Genomic DNA, 6644 nt, shown 5'->3' with positions numbered 1-6644 from the left:
GCTCATGAGTTCATAAGCATTTTAGTTTTAGTGAGAAAATGTTCTTTGAAACCTTTTGAAAAGTTTTCTTCAAGAAAATCCTGTATTTTCTTATGAAAAGCGGTCTTGAAGGAGTGTCTATTAGTAGAAAATAAACCATCAGTTTCAGAAAACATGTTATCTGTCGTAGAGGTAGCGATGCCATTTTAGAAGTCCTTGATTTTTAACAGCATATATAAAAGTAGTTTTATTACTTAAAATAAAACAAATGAAGAAGAGAGTCCGTAAACAAAGTTAGTTTATACTTATTTTGTGAGTCGTATAACCATACTTGATATGACCGAGAGACCTTTATAACGTTCTTCAAGCGTTAAGCTAAATGACATTTGTTCACCACAAGCGTGCCCGCCTCACTGTAGCTAGCGGTTCTTGTGTGGGATTGTGAGTCCCGAATAGATATATTCACAAATCTCACACTCTCCCTCCAGGAGACTCTGGTTATACTAAAAGGATTTATCATTATACACCTAGGGGTACAGTTTTGAAGTAGCGCCTCACAATTCTGTATAATCTAGTTTACTAGCGGGAAATCAGTATAAAACAGTAATTATCCTTGAATAAATGTACTTTATACTTCTGAGAAAACATATAACATAAACTAAATTTTCCATAGTTTATATATATTCATTTATGAAATCTGATTAGGTAGAGACTGCCTAGAGAATTATCCCAAACTATACCCATTATAGTTTATTAGAGTTGATATGGAAAATGCTTTGTAAAAACCTTTCTGAAAACTATGAAGTTAGATTTCCAGAATAGAAGTTTCCCTTATGCTCAACATATTACAAAAGGGATAAAATATATGAATATGTTATTAAACGTGGAAATCGTTGGGCTGCATTAATAAGTTTAAAACTTAATAAAATAATTTGAGTTTGGCTTGTATCCCCCCCCCCCTGAAAACATTAAAAACATGGAAAATGTAGGGGTATGAACTCACTGTTTCATGTAGGATTCGAGTGTACGATTGATACGAGTACTGAGTGTTAACTGATGTTTCGTATGCGAGTGGACCCTATTAACATATATTGCACATATATCTATTAGATTGAGTATACCATAACAAACCATGATGGAAAATCACCCTAAAGACTTGGAAACACTAGAACTAAGTGTTCTATGTCCCATACTTAGTGTTCTTTGCAAGTTTAAGGCCAAATATGAGCATTAGAGTGGGTGTATGGTCATAAAGGTGAGTGTGCGGCCAGACTGTGTGTGTGGCTGCACACAGGAGTGTGCGGCCGTACAGAGGGTGTGTGCGGCCGTACACTCCTCATTTGTGCCCGAAATGTCGATTTTAGAGGTCTTCTAGTGCTAATACCAAGTTTAACTAGCAAATGGAGGCCAAACTCTTCACTTTGGAGAGTTTTGATGTGTGTATGGCCACCTTATGAAGGTGTGCGGCCGCACTCCTTCAAAGGATGAAGAACACGAAGTACATGAAGAGTTTCAGGCTTAGATTTAGGCGTTTTACCTGTATAACAAGCTAGATGATGGAGTTATTCACATATTTGAGGCCCTTAGAGTGTTCTTGGATGAGATTTTTAGAGAGAGAAAGTAGAGGGAGAAAGTAGTGTGCAATCAAAGGAGAAAAATGAATGACAGGGGGTCCTCTCCTATATATAGGGTCGGGTGTGTGCGGCTGGGTGTGCGGCTGGCTGGCCGCACACACCTTCTTTGGTGTGATTGGCTCGATTTTGTGATGCTACACACTTTCTAATCCTTCTTAAGACTCATTTCTAGGTTATACTAAGCCTAGAGCACTCATACAGACCCACAATTTCGTTAAAAGATGATAAATTCGAGTTTAATATTGATATACGGATCAATTGCACCGGGTAAAAGTTTCGGGTTGTCACATATTTGTTCAAGCTGTCAAGAGGGTTCAAGAGGATGTAAACTTGAAGATTGAAGAAATTTGACAAGAAATGACATAGGAGGTTACGAAGGTTGATCAGAACTATTCTAGCCTTCATACTAAGGTAGATATAGTTGTTGATGTAGTCATGAAGCTCGTTGAGTATCACACTTCTCTTAACTCTAAGGAGTTCGTACATCTACAAGGCGTGTTGGCAGAAGTGAAGGAGATGATTTCGAAACTTGCTATTCCTCCTACTTCCACAGTTTCTCAAGAGTCCATCTCACAACTGTTTTCGGAGTCTCGACTGAAGGCTGGTCTTGATCCTTTACTACAATTGGTTAACTTGATGCTCACGACTGCCCCACCTGTTTCCACAGGGGTGCAAGGGGGACATAAGGGGGTGGGTGCATCAAACAATTCAGATCAATGTGAAGTTGTTGGTAAGATGTAAAGCACACAAATTCCCACTACATTTCCGGTATCTACAACCATGACTTCAAAACCTTTAACTAAAGGTATTGTCATTGGATCATCTACTGTTGGGTCAAGTTCGAAGCCACCTCTATCAACAGAAGAGTTGAAGCAAAGAGGAAAGGGTATTTTAATAGAACCAAATGCCGAAGAGAAAAAGTTGGCCTTGGAGCAGGAAATGAAAAAACAAAGAAAGATTCAGAGTATTCTTCGACAAAGACAGAGCGATCCTTCTAGTCTAGATAAGGGTGATTCATCCAAACATTACAGCTACGAAACAATTAAGGCTAATGTGTTCAGTGGAGTTATGCATGAGTTTGCCAAAGTTCCCAAAAAGAGCTATGATATCAAAAACTCATATTTCAATCAGCTAGACTTCCCAATCAATGAAATGATGTTCATTTCTTCGTAATATCAAATTGTTGATAAATTTGAAGACAAGGAAGAACTTAAAAGGTTGAAGCTGAGATTCCATGCGGTTCTTGGAAAAGAGAAGAAGAGATTTGGTCCTTGGTGAAGATTGTGAAAGTTTTGAATATCTCAAAGGATGTGTTATTCGAAGGGGTATTACAGAATTTCAAATTCCATGCAGTCCGAGCCAACAACGTAGCTTTCGATTTTTCAATAGCAGATTTTCCATTGATGAATACCAATGATCTCATCAATGTTGCTAAGATTTTGAAGTACACAGATGTTTCGAAGCTACAATTGACCAACAAAGAAGATTTTCTTCTTGGACTTGCTTATATTAAGCTCTTCATAGACAATTACTATGGTTGTCTTGCAATGACGGATGTTGAGCTTGCACTTAAAATGGGAAAACAAGTCACTGTCCCACAGTCTTTAATGAAAGGTACATAGAATTTGAAGAATTATGATGATGGAGAAATTTGTTTGAAGCCATTGGGAATTGTTTATGTTGGGAAGAGTAAAAACGACAAAATTACAAAGTTCTTATTCAAGATTGAAGATGTAGAAAGATATACAAACTCTCAGTATACCAATTTAATGGTTTGTATCAATAATTGCAAGAAGAATTCAGAAGGTGATAAAGCTAAAGTTCGTAAGTCGATTTTGTGGTATATAGAAGTTCAGAAGGTCTTACATCAAGTTGTTCAGATGATGATGACTTAGGATTCGACATTGCTTACAAAGGGGGAGAATGTAGGGGTCGAAATAGTTGTAAGGTGTCGAAGCGTCCTATGTCTTTTGTTAGTATCGAAGTTAGTAACATAGTATTGATTATTTTCATAAGGATATGTTGTAATGTCGAAGTGTGAATGTAGAACCCTTATGTATTTTTTTGTATGTTTCTATTATCCGTATAAATAGATGATAGGTACTAGAGTTAGAGTAATCTTTGAAAGCCTTCGCTACTTTACTCTATAGATTCTATTTACATTTTGTGTTCATATTTCAATCTTAACTCTGATTCCATTCAAACACTCGATGTAGAACAACTACACACCAATGTTGGGATTTGGTTTAGTTTCTTTGTAACACATTGTAGAAAAAATAAAAGATAATAAAAAAGATATACAGGGCTTTTTTATAACTTAATACATAGTTAAAACGATTATTTATTCATATTGTAGAAAATACAATGATACTAAGAGTCTTGAGTGAGAGGTTTCCTTTCCCATCTTTCTTTCGTGTCGAGCCTACAAATTAATACGCAAAATGAGTAAAAACAATTTATAAACAGCAAAAGATATAAAATATTGATAATAACTAATTACCCCCAGTGTAACTTGTGTGGTTTCTTTGATGATATTTGTGGTTTTGGCATTAAACAAACATCTAATAAGGTAGAAGTGTTTGTATCTTCAGCTGTTTTACATGAGATTTTACTTGCTGTTGATTCATTAACATGGCTTTCCTTCTCTTCTAATCTGTTTGGCCTAGATGCCTTCTCTTCTAAACTTTCTACAAACCTAAACATACCTTTCTTAAAGATAATAAAGATAATGATGTTTATCACCAAAATTAAGAAGCTTTAAAGTTCATGTTTGAAGTGAAATAGTACTGCATGGACTTGTTACAATTTGCAGTTAATGCATCTTCAACCCTGCCCAAAAATAAGAAGCAAACTTATTCACCCCAAAAGTAAAACACAAATCCAAGACCCTGATCTATTGCTAATACATCCTAGAAGATCTTTTTCACTTATTTAAAACAAATATGATAAGAAACAATATGTGGATTCTCCACAATTCAAAACTCAAAGCAGTTAACTGTTATTTGAAGTTCAAAACTAATCCGATAGAAACCATAGACGCTAATTTAATACATGGGCTCATACCTACAATATACAACTTCAATTTCTCGTCTGGTTTGACTAATTAACAAGGGGAGAATGAAAAAAAGGGAAAAATCAATGTCCAGAGAGATTGCGTAACTTAGGTTGCTGATTACCTTTGTCTGAGAAGAGCCAGAGGATCATAGCACAGATTACCAACAGAAGAGGGATGAGATGGATGGCTGCCTCAGCAGATCTAATTTGATTGTGTTTTTTGGTAGCTATATAAGATCGAGGATTGTATGTGGGTAATTCATCACCGGTCTCGTCGGTACCCGGTCTGTAGTTCTCCGCCAATGGCACTCGATGATGGGAAAAGTCGCCGGAGACTCTTGTGGAGCTCGACGACCGGTGCATTCGATCGAGAGAGAGAGAGAGAGAGAGAGAGAGAGAGATGGGATTCGGGGTGATTTGCAGGCTTTGATTTACGCGGTTTACTGTCATATGAAAAAATATGTTATAAACCGTTTACGCGGTTTGACGGTAAAAAAATTATATTTAATAATAATACAATAGCTCAAAAAAATTATATATGATAATAATTCATGTATATGCGTAAATGGGTAAGACTATTATTATTTTTATGTATAAATAATATCCGGTTACAAAAATTAAATAATGGAGTATTATTTAAATCATAATTATCCACCATATACAAATAAATATACAAATAATAAGTAGGTTTAAATGTTTTTACTATCTATTGTGTGCATGTATGATTAATTCTGAACCAATCATTTTAGTTATTTTAAGAAAGTAATTAATGCATATTAAATGTTGAAGATGTAATTAATATTCATTATATCTTCAACATGTAATATGCATTAATTACTTTCTTAAAATAACTAAAATGATTGGTCCAGAATAAATTATACATGCACACAATAGATAGTGAAAACAAAATAACTTAACCCTACAAATAATACAAGTAATTTGTCCTAAAAATAAATTAATAGAAATAACAAAATTGTAAAAAGGGGTTGTATTTTCTCCACGTCAACATTTAGGTGACTTTTTAAAAACTTATTTCTTATCGGCTATCGTTTTTTAGGAGGTGTGAACATTGAGATGGACTTTTCTTCCGATTAGGTTCCATCCATGTTTCTTAATGAGTCATGTATTTTGTGCAATTATCTTAATAAATTAATTTTAATTGTTATATTTAAATATAAATGATATTTCATATTATTTTGAATTAGATAAATACAGATAAAATCGTAACCAATGACAAAAAATGAATGGACTTACATAATAATAGAACTAATAAGGTCCAAATTTGAAAACTTGCCAAAATTTAGAAAGTTTGACGCACTTCCTTCAAAAGCGTGTTACACCCCTGCTGTGAAATTTGTGTAACATGTGGAAACCCGACCTCGCGACGACAAATGTCCGTTATCGACGTGGTGTTGCTATTTTCTATAAATATTCGATTTTTCAACTCTAAAACGATATCTCATCATATCCAACACAACGAGAGATACCTTACAATGAATATTTTTCCAAAAACCTTTTTGGATCGATTCAAGGTTGGAGAAGCACTTTAGAGTGAAGATGTGAAGAATCATAAGCTAGAAGAATTAGGATCTCACTTTGGTTGCACAATGATCATGTTAGTAACTCCCCAGTGAAGTTTTCTATTTTTGTTTAGTAATTATGGGGTAAAACTCTTATGTTTTCACTAGAGTACATGTAACCTAATGAATGTGTGTAACACGCATTTCCAGTAGTGTCGTTCCAAACATATTTTGGGCCCTGGGCGAGAGAAAAAAATAGGACCTTAAAATAAATAAATGGCATCAAGTTTTTTATAGTAACTCAATAATTCAAAGAAAATTATTTGTATTATCTTCTAAATATAATAATTTTCTTATAAAATTTGGGCTCTTTTGAAAGATGAGCCCTGGATGGTCGTCCCTATCGTCCCCCCTCTTGGACGGGCCTAATTTCCAGAATAGATCGGTTGAGGGCTTA

At 34.9% G+C, this 6644-nt stretch overlaps 1 long non-coding RNA gene across 1 annotated transcript; it reads right to left on the bottom strand.

Moving 5' to 3' along the window:
• Positions 1 to 3897: 3897 nt before the first annotated feature.
• On the bottom strand, positions 3898 to 4430 carry LOC145096899 (uncharacterized). Its single transcript, XR_013704158.1, has 2 exons — positions 4114 to 4430; positions 3898 to 4035 (listed from the first exon to the last, which is right to left on the bottom strand). It is a non-coding gene; the product is annotated as an uncharacterized LOC145096899 (long non-coding RNA).
• Positions 4431 to 6644: the final 2214 nt, after the last annotated feature.

This window comes from Lactuca serriola, chromosome 4 (assembly GCF_051521515.1).
Source record: "Lactuca serriola cultivar US96UC23 chromosome 4, Lser_US96UC23_V15, whole genome shotgun sequence".
Classification (NCBI taxonomy): Eukaryota; Viridiplantae; Streptophyta; class Magnoliopsida; order Asterales; family Asteraceae; genus Lactuca; species Lactuca serriola.
The sequence above is the reverse complement of the archived record's forward strand: the minus strand, read 5'-3'. Positions and strand labels throughout refer to the sequence as shown.